Source organism: Bufo gargarizans, chromosome 1, assembly GCF_014858855.1.
Source record: "Bufo gargarizans isolate SCDJY-AF-19 chromosome 1, ASM1485885v1, whole genome shotgun sequence".
Taxonomy (NCBI): Eukaryota; Metazoa; Chordata; class Amphibia; order Anura; family Bufonidae; genus Bufo; species Bufo gargarizans.
In genome coordinates this window covers 686,366,314-686,385,640 of record NC_058080.1, presented here as the reverse complement: position 1 = coordinate 686,385,640, position 19,327 = coordinate 686,366,314, and positions in this window count along the sequence as shown.

Genomic DNA, 19,327 nt, shown 5'->3' with positions numbered 1-19,327 from the left:
CATCTTGTGTTTTGTGTTGGAGGGTCTGCCTGCTCCATTGGTTCTGAGTTTACTGTGGTTAAGCAAGTACAATCTAACCATTGATTGGCAAACTAAACGGATTCTGGATTGGGGTGATTATTGCATAGACAATTGTCTGAATGCATCTTTTTCTGTTTCAACTACTAAGACATTGCCTTCTTTTATATCTGATTTTTTTTTAATGTATTTTCTGAAAGTGGATGTCAGGATTTACCTCCGCATCGGGAATATGATTGTCCTATCAACCTTTTTCCCGCAGCTAAATTGCCCAAATCCAGGTTGAATAACCTTTCTGGACCGGAAAGACTGGCCATGAGAGAATATATTGCTGAGAGTTTGGCTAAGGGACACATAAGATCTTCCAAGTCTCCAGTGGCAGCAGGGTTCTTTTTTGTTAAAAAAAAAAAAAAAAGACGGAGGTCTTCGTCCATGTCTGGATTTCCGTGAACTCAATCAGATTACTGTCTGTGATCCTTACCCCATTCCTTTGATTCCTGATTTGTTTACCAAGATGGTTGGTGCCAAGGTGTTCTCCAAGTTGGACTTAAGGGGGGCATATAATCTGGTCAGTATCAAGGAAAGGGATGAATGGAAGACAGCTTTTAATACTTCAGAGAGTCACTGTGAGAACTTGGTCATACCTTTTGGGTTGACCAATGCTCCTGCGGTTTTCCAACAATAAATAACATTTTTCATCACCTTGTGGGGGGGGGGTTGTAGTCATATATTTAGATGGCATACTAATTTATTCTCCAGATGTGGAGACACATCAGGATCATGTTAGACAGGTGTTGAAGATCCTTAGGGATAATAAGTTTGTACTTAGAGAAGTGTGTTTTTGCTGTACACGAGGTGCAATTTTTGGGCTACTTGCTGTCATCTTCGGGTTTTCAAATTGATCCAGAGAAAGTCTGTGCGGTATTGGACTGGGATCGTCCTGAAAATCTGAAGGCTCTTATGCAGTTTTTGGGGTTCACCAACTATTACCGAAAATGTATTCAAAACTATTCGACAGTGGTAAAACTCCTAACTGACATGACTAAAAAAGGGACGGATGTCTCAGTGTGGTCTGATTAGGTGTTGCAAGCCTTTTCTGTGATTAAGGAGTGCTTCTCTTCTGCCCCTATATTGGTGCAGCCGGATGTTTAACAGCCTTTCATCGTGGAAGTGGACGCATCTGAGGTGGGGGTAGGAGCAATTTTATCGCAGGGCCTGTCACCAGGTAAATGGCATCCATGTGCCTTTATCTCTGTGTTCACTGATCACAAAAATCTGGCCTACCTGGAGTCGGCTAAATGACTGAACCCGAGGTTGGCTAGATGGTCGTTGTTTTTTACTAGATTAAATTTCACTGTCACTTATCGTCTGGGGGTTAAGAACGGTGGATGCCTTGTCACATAGTTTTCCTGGAGGTGGTCATTTTGAAAATCCGAGTCCTATACTGGCGGAAGAAGTGGTGATATCCTGTCACGGATGGTGTAACAGAAAACAAGAAGTTACAAATAAGGATCTGACTGGCTTGATCCGAAACTAAGGAACAAAAGGGTGACCCCTATTTAAGCCCTGAAACTCTCCCTGTCTTCTCAGCCCATGCAAAGATCTCTATGATAGAAAATTGCATGCCCTCGTGCCTCGACTGTATGACACCTGAACACCCTATAATAGTGAGGGAACGCGACCACCGGCTCCCTACACTTAATACGGAGGGAGTCAGGGTCACCTAGGATCAAGCAAACAGGAAAACACAAATCAATGAACAGACTTATCTGTAGAAGCATCAATTGTAGCATCCAGCATGTACACACTCCAGGAAGTTGTATAAACCGCAAAGTGATGCAGTATGGGAGGGGATTTGAAGGGATGCAATCAGTGCAACTAGATGACAGCTGAGAGAGGGAAACGAGATGACAAAACGAAAGCAAAACAAAAGAACCTCAAGCAGGAAGTTCTGAAGAACTTCTGTCAGAGCTTCTCAGATGTCTGGCGGTGACAAAACCGGTCTATTCCCTGACTTAAAGGTGAAGGTATTAGAGGCTCAGGGAGTCACACTGGATTCATGCTCCTCTGGGAAATTGTGCCAGCAGAATTGCGGTACAAGGTGTTTGAGGAACATCACTGTACGGTTCTTACGGGACACCCTGGGAGTAGATCCACTGCCGACCTCATCTCTCATAGATTTTGGTGGCCGGGGTTGTGTAAGTGTATTGAGGGCTATGTATCAATCTGTGGTACTTCTGCACGCCCTAAGGTGACACATACTTGACCTTCCAGATCTCTCCTTCCGTTACCCATCCCATCCAGACCATGGACCCACTTATCTATGGATTTTATCACGGATCTGCCTAATTTGTCAGGAAAGAAAGTTATTCTGGTGGTAGATGATCATTTTAGTAAAATGGTGCACTTTATAGCATTGCCGAGCCTGCCTAATGCTAAAACACTTGTACAAGTGTTTGTTGACAACATTGTGAAACTTCATGGCATTCCCTCTGATGTGGTCTCCGATCGGGGGACTCAGTTTGTGTCCAGGTTCTGGAGAAAAAAAAACTCCCAGGCTGTGAGTTGTGCGCTGCGATTGGCTAGTGCTGCAGCCTAGGAGAAGGAGACGCCCATAGGACAAGGGCAGACTCCGCCTACTATAACTTACAGAGCGAAGATACTGGAGGGCATAACGGGAGAACGGAGCGGCGCCCGGGGATAATAGTAAGTGCAGTGAGATCACCGGGCGCCACTCTACATGTCAGCATACTTAGTTCACATTGTTTTTACAGGTGAAAGGTCCTCTTTAAGTCTGACTACATATTTTCTATTGGATTGAGATCTGGGCTTTGACTAGGCCATTCCAACACATTTACATGTTTCCCTTTAAAATCACTCAAGTGTTGCATAAGCAGTATGTTTGGGTCATTGTCCTGCTGGAAGGTGAACCTCTGTCCAAGCCTCAAACCACGCACAGAGCGGTACAGGTTTTTCTCAAGAATATTCCTGTATTTAGCACCATCCATCTTTACCTCAACTCTAACCAGTTTTCCAATCCTGGCTGCTGAAAAACCTCCCCACAGCATGATGCTGATACCACCATGACATGTTAAACTGTGGGGATGGTATTCTCTGGGTGATGTGATGTGTTGGGTTTGCACCAGACATAGCGTTTTCTTTGATTGCCAAAAAGTAAAATTTTAATCTCATCAGACCAGAGCACCTTCCTCCATACATTTTGGGAGTCTCCCTCATGACTTTTCGCAAACCCACAATGTGCCTTTTTGTTTTTGTGCTGAAAGTAGAGGCTTTCTTCTGGCCACTCTGCCATAAAGCCCAACTCTATTGAGCGTATGGCTTATTGTCGTCCCATGTATAGAGATTCCAGTCTCTGCTGGGGAACTCTGCAGCTCCCCCAGGGTTACCTTAGGTCTCTGTGCTGCCTCTCTGATTAATGCCCTCCTTGCCTAGTTTTGGTGGACGGCCGTCTCTTGGCAGGTTTTCTGTTGTGCCATGTTCTTTAAATTTGGTTATGATAAATTTGTTGGTGCTCCTGGGGATCATCAAAGATTTGGATACTTTTTTATAACCTAACCCTGACTTGTACTTCTCAACAACATTGTCCCTTACTTGTTTGGAGAGGTCTTTGGTCTTCATAGTGGTGTTTGGTTAGTGATGCTTCTTGCTTAGGTGTTGCAGCCTCTGGGACCTTTCAAAAAAGGTGTGTATATGTAATGTCAGATCATGTGACACTTATATTGCACACAGGTGGACATCATTTCACTAATTATGTGACTTCTGAAGGTAATTTGTTGCACCAGAGATTTTTATGGGCTTCCTAACAAAGGGGGTGGATACATACGAACATGCCAATTTTCTGTTTTCTATTTCTAAACAATAGTTTTATTTATATATTTTTCTGATCCATCACACAAATTTCAGATTAACAAAACATTGAACTTAAGGCTGTAATGTAACAAAACACGAAAAAGTCAAGGGGGGTGAATACTTTTGCAAGGCACTGTGTGTGTGTATATATATATATATATATATATATATATATATATAAAATGCAAAAAAAGGGCAGCAGCACTACTTGCAAATGAAGCCGGGTGCAAAATCCTCTGACCTTAGGCTGTTCGGTCAATATGGTTGTAGGTATTTCAAAGAAGAGGCAGCACTCCAGGATAAGATGAAACGACCCGCTTTATTTCCCCTGTGCAACGTTTCAACTGCTCATTGCAGTCATGCTTGAGAAAGACTGCAATGAGCAGTTGAAACGTGGCACAGGGGAAATAAAGCGGGTCGTTTCATCTTATCCTGGAGTGCTGCCTCTTCTTTGAAATGCATATATATATATATATATGAATATATACATATATTTCAATCTGTACTTCTACATGACCCTCTACAGTCTGCAATCCTTTAGCAGATGGTCAATCTGCCTCTTCAGCCTGCCTGGGTGCTATAAACCAATGATGAAGCCAAATTGCAGCAAAGACAATTGCCAGTATATGTGCATTACCCTTACTGGCTTGTAATTCTAGAAACTCCCTGTGATGGCTGCCTAACCTCCAGAACAACATCAGAGGCTGGTATTCAGACACTGTATCCTCCTGTATCCAGTAGTGATCAGCGGCATTATTTCAAGTTATAATAATCGAATTTCGATTTTAACTTAGCACTGCTATAGTCCATATTAGGCTAGAATTAACGAATATGGAATATAGCAGTGCTAAGTTAAAATCGAAATTCGATTTTTATAACTTGAATTAATCGCATTGCTATTTCAATAGGAGAGTAGCCTTTAAGTTAAAATCGAAATTCAATTATTATAACTTGAAATAATCGAATTGCGATTTCAACGTAATTCTCAAATCCGACAGTACATTCTAGTATATGGAGACGTTCCCATGGTGATGGGGACGCTCCATGAGCATGGAAGTCGGCAGAAGCGGCAACGGGCACTGACTGGAGCAGCTAGGAAGCCAGGAATCCAAAGGACAGGTAAGAACAACTTTAGGGAAGTGTGAAAAAAAAAATAACAATAAAAAAAAAAAATAATAATAATATTCAAAATATCGAATTTATCTCACTATATTCGAAATATTCGCGAATTAGCGAAGTGCCGATATTTGCAAAAAAAATTCGATATTCGAATATTTGCGCTCAACAATAGTATCCAGCTGCTTGGCTGCTCCCTTTAAGACTCCACTTGCTGCTTTGCTTCCTTCCCTGATCCCATATTCACACTTCTCAGGATGAAATTTAATACAAAAGATTACCTACACAATTCAACACCTTAACCCCTTGTTCAGTTGGGCCTCCTTCACACTGCAGAAGGACTACACCTCGCAGCTGGGTACTGTAAAAGTAGGGACTGAACTTCAGAATATAGAGAGAGTGCACGATAATGGTGAAGTACGTACGAATGGTTGCAGATAGAATGGTTTATTATACTTACAAAAATACAAAGATAAAATCGTATTAAGGACAGTCTATGTTGCCCAACCCGGGTTTCGCCATAATGCTTCGTCTGGGGCGTTGATTACTAAGTGGAAACCACTGAGTTTAAATTCACACAGATACCTCCCTTCTAGTATACGTCACAGTGACCTCTAAACCTTTTTAAAAATTTCGTTATATTTCATTAAAAAGGGGGGAACAGAAACCATTGGCATATATTAAAGAATGACCCTGTCCTCAGTAAGGAGATCCCAGACAAACACCCTGTAGTCTTTAAGAGAGCAAGCAACTTGACCAATAGATTGGTCCATAGTGCCAGCTTTGCAACAAATAAAAAACGCATAGTCGCCAATAAGGGCAAATTCACATGGTGCAGTTTCTGCATACCTTGCAGAAACCGCATCTAAAAGGATCGAGTTATATTTGTAGATACCATACAATCCAATAAAAGAAATGGAGAAATTTTTAAAATAAGAGGCAACATTTCATGTAATAATGTGGGTGTTATCTATCTATTGGAGTGCCTGTGTGGCCTCCAATATGTGGGTAGAACCACACGCAGCCTCCACACCAGAGTCCAGGAGCACATTTGCAATATAAAAAAGGGACTTGAGACGCATAGCGTCTCTTTGCATTTTAAAATCCACCACCCAAAAAATCCTAGGGGTTTGCGTTTTACTGGGATCGAGATAGTCCATACCCCCGTACGTGGAGGAGATTTTGTTGCGATTTTAAATAGGAGGGAGGTAGAGTGGATGTATTTATTAAACACGATTCAACCTCAGGGGTTAAATATAGAATGTGATGTCAATGCCTGTATAGTTTAGGTACGAAGGTAGGAGCTAGTATTTGTATAAATAGGAGGAGTTATAGGTCCTTTAACTGATATACTATGTATCTCTATTATTAAGTTTTTAAGAGAGTGTCCGATTTAGTTATGTATATGTGTGGTTGGAACCTTGTGGTTTCTGTTCCCCCCCTTTTTAATGAAATATAACAACATTTTTGAAAAGGTTTAGAGGTCACTGTGATGTATACTAGAAGGGAGGTATCTTTGTGAATTTAAACTCAGTGGTTTCCACTTAGAAATAAACGCCCCAGACGAAGCATTATGGCGAAACCCGGGGTCGGGCAACATAGACTGTTTTTAATACGATTTTATCTTTGTATTTTTCTAAGTATAATAAACCATTCTATCTGCAACCATTCGTACGTACTTCACCATTCCTGCGCCTTCCTTCCTCTCCGAGTTCTATGGAAGTGTGAGACGGGTGACATCTTAAAGTGACGCTCTGCTGGTGGGATTGTGGTTCTGATTAAGGTCTCCTGAATCGACAGCTCCTGCTTCTTGCCTGCTTTACAACTAGAGCTCCCTGATTGAAGACACACCGGTCTTTTTCTTTGCGCATCACGAGCGACTTTTGTGAGTATATCGCATGCACTCGATGCGATAGGTGTTTAGAAAATACTACACCATAGTGTGTTTTTTTGTTGTTACTGCATTTAGGTTTCCATGCAACTGTCGAGAATTAATGATTGAATGTGGTCCATCTAACTGAAGATTTTTCCAAATGTAAGAAAGAAAAAAAGAACATTTAAAAGAATCTTCTCTTGCAGCGCAATCCTTTTTCTCATCACTTCATTTAACAGACTCTTTCCCACATTGTCCTAGGATGTGCAGCACTTGAGGGGACTAATTTCCTATACAGAGATCTTGTGTTTTTATTCTAACTGGCGTCCATTTTAGTTGGAGACTAAATCCATTAACATCCTAGCGTGGAATCACCCTTTTTATTAACCAGAACTGCAGCCAAGTAAAGCTGATCATGTCAAGTACCTGGATCCCGCAGGCTACCAAGAATTGCTGTTTGTTTGTTTCGCACCCTTTCAGTCCAGTTCTGAAATGTCATGTTTTTACCGTCAAATTTTGGCAGATGATGCAACAGCGCCCCCGAGGATTTATCCTACTGGGGTGCACATGGCTTTGGGGGCACCCTGAGCTGGGTCCTGATCCGGTTCCATTAGCGCCGGGGGAAGGTCTCCCGCCGCGTTCCCGTCCATAAAGGTCGCTGTATCCTGCCGACTATGCCAAGTTGTAAGCCGTGTACCGGGGTGGGCTCCCCAGGATACAGTGAAGTCACGAACAAGGAAAACGACTCTGACACCAGCTCTTGTAGATGCTTTACTGTTACAGCATATCAAACACACTCCCAAATGCAGTGAACATAAAATCAGATTACATACACTCAGCCCGAAAGAACTGGACTGAAAGGGTGCAAAGTGCAGTTAAAATGTGTAACCTGACCACTGAGCTGTGGGCAGGGATTGCGTTGGGGACTCTAGAGGGTGATGTCAGTCGGACAGTGATGGTGAGGCCTAATTCCGAGAGAGACACCCTTGAGAAAATATTTTCCATGCTAAAGTAGTGCAGTTGAGGAGCCACTTCTTCAACCTACCACAGCAAGAGAGCGAGACTCTGATGCAGTATTCCAATGCCCTACAGGAAACACTCAATGAGATACAGCGGCGAGGTTCATCAAAGGGAGACTTCGACAGCGGAGTGGAATGGTCGAGTGATCATGGCCCAAATGGGATGGACTGCAAGACTCTGACTCCAGGACAACAGAAGTTGCTGGAAGACACTCTCTGGGAATTTCAAGAGGCATTCTCATGACATGATGAGGACTTATGGTGTGCTTCCGCCATAGAACACAAAATCCCTACCGGCGATGCTGCAGCGATTAGGGAACGTTACCGGCAAATCGCACCTAAAATGTACCAGGAGGTGAAGGATATGCTAGCCAGCATGTTGGAAAACCAGGTGATCCAGGAAAGTCAAAGTCCTTGGGCTGCTCAAGTAGAATTGGTGTGGAAGAAAGATGGGAGTCTCCGGTTCTGCGTGGACTATCGGAAACTGAATACCCAGACCGTCCGGGATGCCTATTCCCTCCCACGGATTGAAGAATCATGTCAGCCCTGAGCCAGGTGAAGTTCTTCTTGACTCCTGACCTGGCCAGTGAGTATTGGCAGGTATCGGTGGCCAAGAAGGATAAAGCAAAGATGGCTTTCATTCTATCTGTGGGGCTGATGCCATTCGGTCTCTCTAATGCTCCGGGAACATTCCAGCGGTTGATGGAGCACTGTCTGGGGGATCTCAACTTCAAGTCAGTATTGATATACCTGGACGACATAGTAGAGTTTGGGGCCTCCTTTGAAGATCACCTCCAGAAGCTGCGACAGGTCTTAGGACTGCTACGAGACCATGGGCTTAAGATCAAGCCCAAGAAGTGCCAACTGTTTCGATAGCAGATAGAGCATTTAGAACATGTGGTGACCCCAGAGGGGGTAAAACCAGCAAGGTGGAAGCCGTCCAGAAGTTGCCCTAGATGAGTACACTACGAGAGTTGCGGGCGTTCATGGGACTGGCCAGCAATTACAGGAGGTTTATACTCAGATTTCTCATTTGGTGGGCCCGTTAAACGAGTTATTGAGGGGCACGGCTGGAGGCCCGAAGAGTCGTCCCATCGTCTGGGGACCCCGGCAACAAGAGGCCTTTGAGGCAGTGAAGGAGGCGCTGACCAGTGCTCCGATTGTGACTTATGCACAGTTCGACACCCCATTCCTTCTGTACACTGTCGGAAGTCTACATGATCTGGGGGGCCGTGTTATCCCAAGTCCAGGATGGACGTGAGAGAGTCATTGCATATGGCAGCCAGTCTCTGAAGGAGTCAGAGCGCAACCCTGACAACTATAGCTCCTTTAAATTGGAACTACTAGTGCTGGTGTGGGCCATGACCGAAAGGTTCGCAGAGTACCTGACAGGTGTAGATGTGACCGTGATGATGAACAACAACCCGTTAGCACATCTGGAGAATTCTAAGCTGAGTGCGCTTGAGCAGAGGTGGTTGGCTCGCCTTTCTAAGTTCCAATATCGCATCAAGTTCCGGTCATGTAGGGAGAACGGCAACGCCGATGCACACTCCCAGGTTCCTGTAAGGGCGCCAACTCAGAAAGCCGATGAGGAGCTTTAGCATACTGAAACTCCTGACCTTGTTCGATTACCCATGTTCTAGGACGTGGCACATTTAAGTGGGGTGGCATCCGGGATGTCCATGGTGTTGAGAAAAAAGTTGGTTGATTGGGAGAGTGTCAGAATGGCTGCCCAGACTTGTGGAAAGTGAGAGAATGGGTCCGGACCAAGACCTGGCCTTGGCCGGAAGAACGGGCCCGTCTGACTTCAGAAGGCCAAAAGTTGTTGAAGCAGTGGGATAAGCTGGCTGTTACCCAGGGCCTACTGTGTCGGACCATATACTTACAGTCAGAGCAACAGTACCAGCAACAGATTGTCATACCCATGTCATTGGTACGGGAGGCCGCCCGGAAAGCCCATGAGTGGGGCGCCCATTTCAGGAGCAACAAAACGTTCAAGTTGCTCCAACGGCTGGTATACTGTCCAGATCTGGCAGATATGGTGGTCAAGGCCTGTCTTAAGTGTTGGGCCTGCGAACTGAACAAGAGTACTGAACAGCAGGCCCCTGTCAAGGCCATCTGGACTTCAGCGCCACTAGAGCTTGTTATTATCGATTATGTGCAGAATGGATACTCTACCTCGGGACACTCATATTGTCTAGTCATGACAGACCATTTCACAAAGTATGCGGTGGCTGTACCCACCAGAGACCAGACAGCAGAGTCGGCCGCCAAAGCGGTCTGCAAACACTTTATACATGTGTTCAGGTGTCCACGGAGAATACATTCAGACCAGGGGGTATGTTTCCAGGGTACTCTAATGAACGGACTGTACCAGCTGTATGGGATCGAACGTTCCCGCACCACCCTGTATCACCCTCAAGGAAATGGGGCATACAAACACTTCAACAGCACTTTGCTTGAGATGCTGTGGACTCTGGAGGATAGCCAAAAGGCTCGGTGGCCCGAATACCTACCTGAACTGATGTGGGCCTATAACAACAGTAGGGCTGCAGCTAACGATTATTTGAATAATCGATTAGTTGCCGATAAATTTCTACGATTAATCGGGAAAAACGACTAAATTACAAAACAAAGCGGTTTATATGATTTTACTTGAAAAATTATGTTCAAAGGCCATATTAAAACAAATTGTAGATGTCACTCTTATGGGGGGATCTGTGGACGACACTATTATGGGGAGGATCTGTGGGTGGCGCTGTTATGGAGAGGGGGATCTGTGGGTGGCGCTGTTATGGAGAGGGGGATCTGTGGGTGGCGCTGTTATGGAGAGGGGGATCTGTGGGTGGCGCTGTTATGGAGAGGGGGATCTGTGGCAGGCGCTGTTATGGAGAGGGGGATCTGTGCACTGTTATGGAGAGGGGGATCTGTGCACTGTTATGGAGAGGGGGATATGTGCACTGTTATGGAGAGGGGGATATGTGCACTGTTATGGAGAGGGGGATATGTGCACTGTTATGGAGAGGGGGATATGTGCACTGTTATGGAGAGGAGGATATGTGCACTGTTATGGAGAGGGGGATATGTGCACTGTTATGGGGAAGGGGATATGTGCGCCGTTATGGGGAAGGGGATATGTGCACCGTTATGGGGAAGGGGATATGTGCACCGTTATGGGGAAGGGGATATGTGCACCGTTATGGGGAAGGGGATATGTGCACCGTTATGGGGAAAGGGATATGTGCACCGTTATGGGGAAGGGGATATGTGCACTGTTATGGGCATAACAGTGCACAGATCCCTTTCCCCATAACAGTGCACAGATCCCTTTCCCCATAACAGTGCACAGATCCCTTTCCCCATAACAGTGCACAGATCCCTTTCCCCATAACAGTGCACGATCCCTTTCCCCATAACAGTGCAGTGCAACAAGATATTGCTGTATATGGGGGACACAAGGAGACATGGAGAGTGGAGAGACATTATCGGTCAGCAGACACGCACAGACTGCTATTGCTGCCCTCATAATATGTCTCCTTGTGGCCCCCACACAGTATACAGTAGACCGTCTGCGTGGCTGCTGGCCTGCTGCCCCCACTGTCTCCTATTGTGGCTGCTGCGCTCACACACTGCACTCAGAGGCTCTGTGACACGTGACTTCAGCGTCGGTGGGCGGAGTCTGCAGCGAGCGAGGAGGAAGAGGCTGAGCCTGGGTGGCTGAGGATGGCGATGATGTGTATAATTTATGCAAGTCTGATGAAGGGGCGGGCGAAAGCGGGTAAACGGCGCCGACAACGAATCGGACGATTATTCGATAACTGGATTCGTCGGCAACGAATCCAGTTATCGAATATTATCGTATAATCGTTGCGGCCCTAAACAACAGGGTACCCAGTACCACCGGATAATCCCCACATATGCTCATGTTTGGGAGAGTCGGACGGGAGATGGAAGACCTCCACATTTCCGACCGAATGGAACCACCACCGAGAAGTACCACCACATGGGTGCAACAGCACCGCCGCTAGTTGTGGGCGAGAGCCTGAGACAAGTGGTACACCCTAACCCAAGAGGGATGGGTATGCCCCGGGTTGGAAACGGGGCCAAACGGCCTTCTGGGAAGTTGGAAGGGTAGACCCTGCCATCCCGGTATATAAGGTATAACTAATAGGGACTGGGGGTCCTCACGAAACTTAGACTGTAACATGTTGAGGCATTGTAATTTTGATGAGCCAGTGTGCGTGGAGGAGATCCCTCCTCATGCTCAGGGTACAGAGGAAATCCCCTTAAAGGAGGAATGGTGTTTTGTCCATGCCCCGGTACCCGTCGAGGCACCGATCGTGGCAAGTTTGCCCCCCAGAGGAAATGCTGAACAATTAGTAGCTCCTCCCCCGGCAGATGTGCCTGATGTGCGTTTCTGAGCCTCTCACTCTGCGAAGGTCAACCAGGGCCAATGCTGGGGTGACTTTGAGTTGGGAGGGTTGCCAAAGATGACAACCTCTAGTGGGGTGGTATGTGAGATTGTGAAACAGCTGTTATTGCATGAACACTGTTATTTTGATGTTTGGTCACAAGAGGCCATGGTTTCCCCACACAGCTAAGTGGAGCTGTGTGTCTAGAGGAAGGAGGCTAGCGTCAATTTTAGTTGTAGACTGGAAAAGTGTGTGAGAGAAGAAATCCATTAACATCCTAGTGTGGAATCTCCCTTTTGCGACCAGGACTGTAGCCAAGTGAAGCTGATCGTGTCAAGGACCTGGATCCCGTCCAGGAGAAGGAGTACAGCTGCCAAGATCGCTGATGAGAGCTGAAGAGCAAAGCAACGGACCCTGCGGTACCGCACGTGTGTTGGATAAGTCTTTGCTCAGTTCTCAGGCACCAACTGAGGCAGAGCAGATCGGGTCGGTAAGACTGAGCGTGCACGCACCTCAATATAAGATTGGCGCCTAAATACTAGACTGAGGTCAAACCAGTCGGTAGTTATTTACCAAGAATTGCTGTGTGTTTATCACAAAGACTTATCAGTTAAAGTTTTGGTTCTCTCCAGGGAGAACAGAGAGGACTTGACCATAATCTCCAGTTAACCCAGCGTGTTTATCGGGAGTGATATCTATTAGGCACGTGCCACATTACCTGTTTTGGGAAAAAGGGAGAGGGAAATAACTGTATATGCCAGTAAGATTGTAAGCTGCTGTGTCGCACTGCGGGCTAGCCTGTATCTCACACACACATGATTGTTCCTGTTCTTCAGGGTAATAACAGGTATGACGAGACAGAGTTAGCTCTGCTCGCAGTAGGTAAATTGCGCAAGTGTTTTCCGGCTACCATTGTAGGGCGCCGTGCTGTGCGACACAGGGGTCTCAGCCTCCGGGCTGAGTGTATGTAATCAAATTTTATGTTTACTGCATTTGGGAGTGTTTTTTAGAGCCCATAACAGTAAAGCAAAGTCTGTTCTACAAGAACTGGTGCCAGAGTCGTTTTCCTTGTTTGTAACTTCGCTGTTGTAAGGGTCAGCCATTATAAAACATCAAGTTACATTGCTAGTGATTAGGTTTCACACAGGCTGTGATGCCTTTCTCCAGCCACAAGAGGCCGATGTTTCACTAAGCTGGTGTCTCCGGGCTTGGAGAGCTGGAGTGCGGCGTCCTTGCTAATGTGAGAAGAGAGCCTGGCTGCTGTGGGACAGATCAACAGAGACTGTAAAGTGATTCTTCCTGGCCGCTGTGGGACAGATCAACAGAGACTGTAAAGTGTGTCCGAGAGGAGTGATATCCTTCAATTCACAGATCAGTTACAGGATGGGTTACTCATGTCAGAGCTGAACTATGTGGATGCCTGTACCTGCAATCTAGACAGAGAAAGGAAAAGACTGTGCTGGGACAATCAAGAGACCAGATCAGGAGCCAGACTACCCCTGCCTCCATGTACCAGACCAAGACAAGCAACTACCTACATAACTGTGAGTGTGCACCGGTGCTAATCTGTGATAGGTCATAGAGCAGGATACCTTAGTCAGTGCATTGTAGAAACATGCCCTGGGTAGCAGGGACAGACAGGAAAATAGTAGAGGAGAGTAGCCTGTATTTGTATGTGCTTGCTGGTTGGCGCGCTATTTTTGGATGCAAAGTTTAGTTATCCGTTCTGTAAATTTATGTAAGCTTGTTATCACTGTTCCTGTCATTTGTCAAATTGTACCCCTGGTGCATCGGCACAATACTAATAATCCGATTTTCTGGACGTTATATTTTGTTCTTTAATAAAGCCAGTATCTGCTTCAGCCTCCTTGACTGCTGTACTGTATTTGAAGCCTACGCTGCGGTCTCTTCCTCCTCTGACCGCTACACTGTATCCTGGTGGGCCCACCCCGTTATACGGCTTATAGCTCCCTGCACGAAAGGGCAAAGAACTGAATGGCAAGCTCCACTGGCAGGAACACATCTTTAGAGAGTTTAGTTTTTTATGTAATTCCTTTTTCTTTTACCTATCTTTGTATTGTCTGTCTGTAACTGTAACTTGTATATACTTTTGTTAAATCATTTAAAAACATTATAGGGGTTTTCTGAGATTTTTATGCTGACGGCCTAACCTCTGGATGGGTAATCAGTATCTGTCTGACAACCCCCCCATTAGCTGCTTGAGAAGGTACTGGCACTGTGAGCGCTGTAGCATTCTCTCAGCTTTCCCTAGGCCGAGTGATGACACGTTCATCGCTCACGTGGCCTAGTTGCAGCTCAGCCCCTTTCCACTATACAATATATGGTGCTGTTCTTTATAAGCTGCAAAAAGCCAGTGGCACTCACAGGAGCACCGTGCCTTCTCAAAATGGCTGATTGGTGGGGGTCCCGGGTGTCGGACCTCCATCGATTAGATACTGATGACCTATCCAGAGGATAGGTCATCAATTACAAAATACTGGAAAACCCTTATAAGTTTAATAGCTGCTGTGTTGTCCTGCCAATAGAACCTGGTTATATTAAGCAGGGTAATCTACTGTGTGTACAACAGTGTACTGGCTTGACTTAAGGATGTACTGGCTTGACTTAACTGTGGGAGAACTCTGTAATTTAAAGACAAGTGCAATTGAATGTCCAGAATACCTCCCCTTCCACAAACACACTGCACGCTGGTATTGAGAATTTACAATGGTAATAATGCAATTTTTGCAGTGAAACGATCTGATGCAGGAATACCTTTCACTAAAGCTCTAGTGTGACAGGGCAATATTTTTGCAGAGGTGATACATGTATTTTCAACTAAATGCTGTGATGCAGTTGTTTCCACTAACACAGTTATAATTTGCATTATGGACTTTGCTGCTGTATCAACCCCTTCTCTTGCACCAATGTACAACGCTTTCAGTAACACAACTATAACGCACTGAGATGACCAATTACAATTCGTAATTAGAAACAGGTTTCTTGAGAAAAAAAATAAGGGGCAATTCCTCAGTGCTTGCAAGAATGTAACTTGTATGGGAGTGTAGAAAGAAACTGTAAATCAAAAATGCCTGTTTTTTTCCGGGATTCTGTAATGTAGAACTACCGTAGTTGCCAGAAGCTGAGCTGACAGTAGCCTGCCAACAAATACACCTGATAGTGACCATTTCTCTCTCCCTCTCCCTGATTACACCCCTCAATTTATCCGAAATTCCAACTATGTCTCCTATTCTCTCTCCCTACAATCTTCTTTTACTGTCCCTATCACCTATTCTCTTCCTATAATCTTTTTATACTGTTGCTGAGTCGCTGCAGGGGTAGACTGGCCATAGACACTACAGGGCTACCACAACAAACGTCTGGGTACATGACAATCTCATGCTCTTAGGAGCATCAGGTACTTGGCTGGTGGCCGCAAGTGCAGGCCTGAATTAAACTATAGGACAGAGGACAAAGACACAGATGAATACTGCTGCGGGGGTGGGAGTATATTGTGCCACACTGTGGTATTTGGTTCTGCTGGGGAGGTATTAAGTTCTGCACTACAATATTTCTGTTGTCCCTGCCTACTTGCGTTGCCTGCCTTCTGTCAATTTGGACCTGCCTACAACATGAGGCCATTTTCAGATTTTTTTCCAGGCCCACTTAATGTTTCCAGTCTGCTTGTGGCTCCCTGTTTCAGTCTGCAGAGACAGAGCCACCGCACAGCTTCCTGCCTGCGCAATTAATTCAGCACAGTCACTTCCCTGCTTGCTGCTCTCTGATTGGCTGATCAAAGCTGTCTGTCACCCTGTGATCCAATCAGGGCAAGCCCCCCTCCCTTCCTCCCAGTGTCATATGAGCATCGTTCTTCTTCTTCCCTTGCAGTTTTGCCCTCCAACATGGACAGTACAGCTTTATGTGCCATTTTACCCGACTCATCTGAAGCACATCAGAAAAGCTTCAAATTCGTTTTGCAGATACATTTTTGTGATATTTGTAATGAATCTGATTAGTTTAGAATAGATTTGCTCATCTTTACTCAGCATATTTAGAGGTAAGCTCTTTAATAGATTGTATGTTATCCAAAAGAAAAGCTCTACACAACACATCAGTGTTTTTATAAAGAATCCTTTGTTACTCTTCGTAAACTTTGATTCTGAAGACTTAATCTAAAATTATAGTTTGTGCTAAATGTTCCTTGCATGGCACAGATGTGCTGCCGATGATTATGAGTCTGCCAGGCTGAGAACATTGCCACAATAAATAAATGGACCCTAATAAATGGAAAACAACATGTTCCATACCGCAATTTAATTATAGTTTTGTAAATTCTGCTCCCTGATGTAAGTTTTTAAAGTACGATAAGGTAATTAGTCCTTCCGCAGTTGGCAGCTGTTGTCTCACTGCTAGTAGGGAACATTCTGAATGTAGTATATTCCTGAAATGCCAAGATGTAATAATTGTAATACATACTACTAATTACATGTGTAGATGGACATAACATTGTCAATAAAGTACTGGCTGCGAATTAATATGCGCGTGATACAAGGAAAACTAAAAACGTCTTCTCAAATTTATAATTGCTTCAGCTAGTAGCGTCTTCTTTTCCAGATAATATGAAAATAAGGCAGAATGAAACATCTGAATATACTTTCCTAGAAGTAGTAAGGCTGGAGATAAATTGCAGCTTTTTCTTAATGGGGTTGTCCAAGATTTTGATAGATAATCAGTATCTGATTGGTGGGGGTCTAACTTTCGGGACCCTCGCTGATCAGCTGTTTGAAGAAGCTCTGTAACTCCAGTGAGTGCAGCAGCCTCCGCTCAGCAAACTAAGCACAGTGCCGTATGTTGTATAGTGACTGTACTTGATATTACAGCATAGGCCCATTCACTGGAATGGGACTGAGCTGCAAGACGGCCATCTCATATGACATCACAGGCCTAGGAAAAGGCTGAAACACTCGCCAGAGCACCACACTTTTAAACAGCTGATCGGCATGGTTCCTGGAAGTTGGACCCCTCAACAATTGATGACCTATTGTAATACCCCAGAGTGGTATTACAAAATTTTCACCCTGCTACTGCCTCTAATGGGCTAACCATTAACGTCATCTCTGTATTTATTCCAGGTCCTCCTACCTTCTGCATTAATAATATTGTTATGCAACTGTTATTTCTTGTATTTCATGGAATATGCCTGGTTAACAATTAGTCTAAATGACTAGAGAGTGGATGGATGCATACAGGGCGGTTATGGTTAACATTGCAGGTTCTACAGCGTAATTTAGGCAACGGGCAATAGCATCCTTTCTGTCTGCCTTTATTTCAGTGGGCGGCAGTGCTGAGAATCATGGTGTGGTGGCATAAAGTCGCAGCCACTCCGAGAACGGACATGTTCCTTTTTGGCGCGGCCGTGGCTATAAGCAACTGTCTGCGATTCTCAGCGCTGCCTCACATTGAGATGTATGGGTGGCAGAAAGGGTGCGGCTACGGTAAGTTTTCAGGGGAATTTCTGCGCTGTCTGCACCAAAATTATGCTGTGGATGAGTCCATATAAAGACATTTTGATGTTTCCGCTGTGATTATTGCAAAATTGTGGCAAAATGATGCAGGCTGGCTGGGATTTTGTACAGAAACACAGCTCAAAAGATTATTTTACTTTGACATAAGAACCTAATGTTAAGATATTGACCACAAGAGATGAGAAAATTAGTGTGGAGCGCAAGTATTCGAATCACAAATTTTAATTCCGAATATTGGAACTTTGAAAATTAGCGAATATTTAGAATATAGTGCTATATATTAGATTTTCGAATATTCGTCATTTTTTCCATCTGAACACATGATTCCTCCCTACTTCTTGCTTGTGGGCCAATGCGTCATTGGCCCACAAGCAACTTAAGCAGGGAGAAATCATGACTTCAGATGGAAAAAATGGTGAATATTCTAAAAAACGAATATATAGCACAATACTCTATAGTGCTATGTATTCGTTTTTGACCCACGCCTGTATTGATTACGTAATATTCGCATATTACGCGATCATTACCTTACCGATTTTCGAGTAAAAATATAAAGAATGTAGAATATAACGAATACTCAAATTTGTGAATATTCGATGAATATTCTACAAAATATTTGCGAAATATCACGTATTCTAATATGACCCCTGCCGCTCATCGCTAGAGCAAATTTCTTATATGATGCTATATAAGACTTGGGTCTCCTAGGACTGTATCCAAGCCCTTTCAAGCTCTCAAATGCCCAGACATGGTTATGGGTAAACGGATGGGAGGCGTTGCTAACAGACAGTCTGATTAATAACACACTGTGCTGTTGGATTTGGATCCGAAACACTGGAATCTGAAGTTTTTGCTAAACTCAGTACATTAGAATCAATTCACTCATCTCTGTTGACCGCCCATTAAAACTCTTGTTTTTATCATAATCTTGAAAATTAATGAGTTCATCTTTTATTTTCCGGACTCCAATATACAAAATGAGGAAACTAATCAGTTTAATCAAATGCCATCAGCCTAGCAGCAATCAGTGTGGTGACAAGAGGCAATTAGCGGACTAATGTGCTTAATTATTAAACAAGTCTTCTTGGCGTAGAAAGATTCATATTTTAGTGATTACTGCCGGCACCATTATTAATATATGTACGTATATAACCACACACTAAGAATTTTCTCATTTTTTTTCCGGATGCTGCAATTTGAAGGCCACGTTCCTATGCAATGTTCATGCTATACAATACATGTGTATTTGAAGTATTCAATGTTCTGCACTTAATTTTCCTTTCACAAAATACCCATTGAAGTCTATGAAAAGTGTAAAAATGACTAATGCATTTAATCGTCATCTGTATTACAGGTTCAAAGGCAGAGAGCTCATGAGGACAGCCCTTGTCCATATGTCCTATTAATATTATAGACCGAGGTGCCCACCTGGAACCGTATTTATTGATTTCTAACATTAATCTGTTTCCCTTAGCCCTAACAGCAGCACAATAA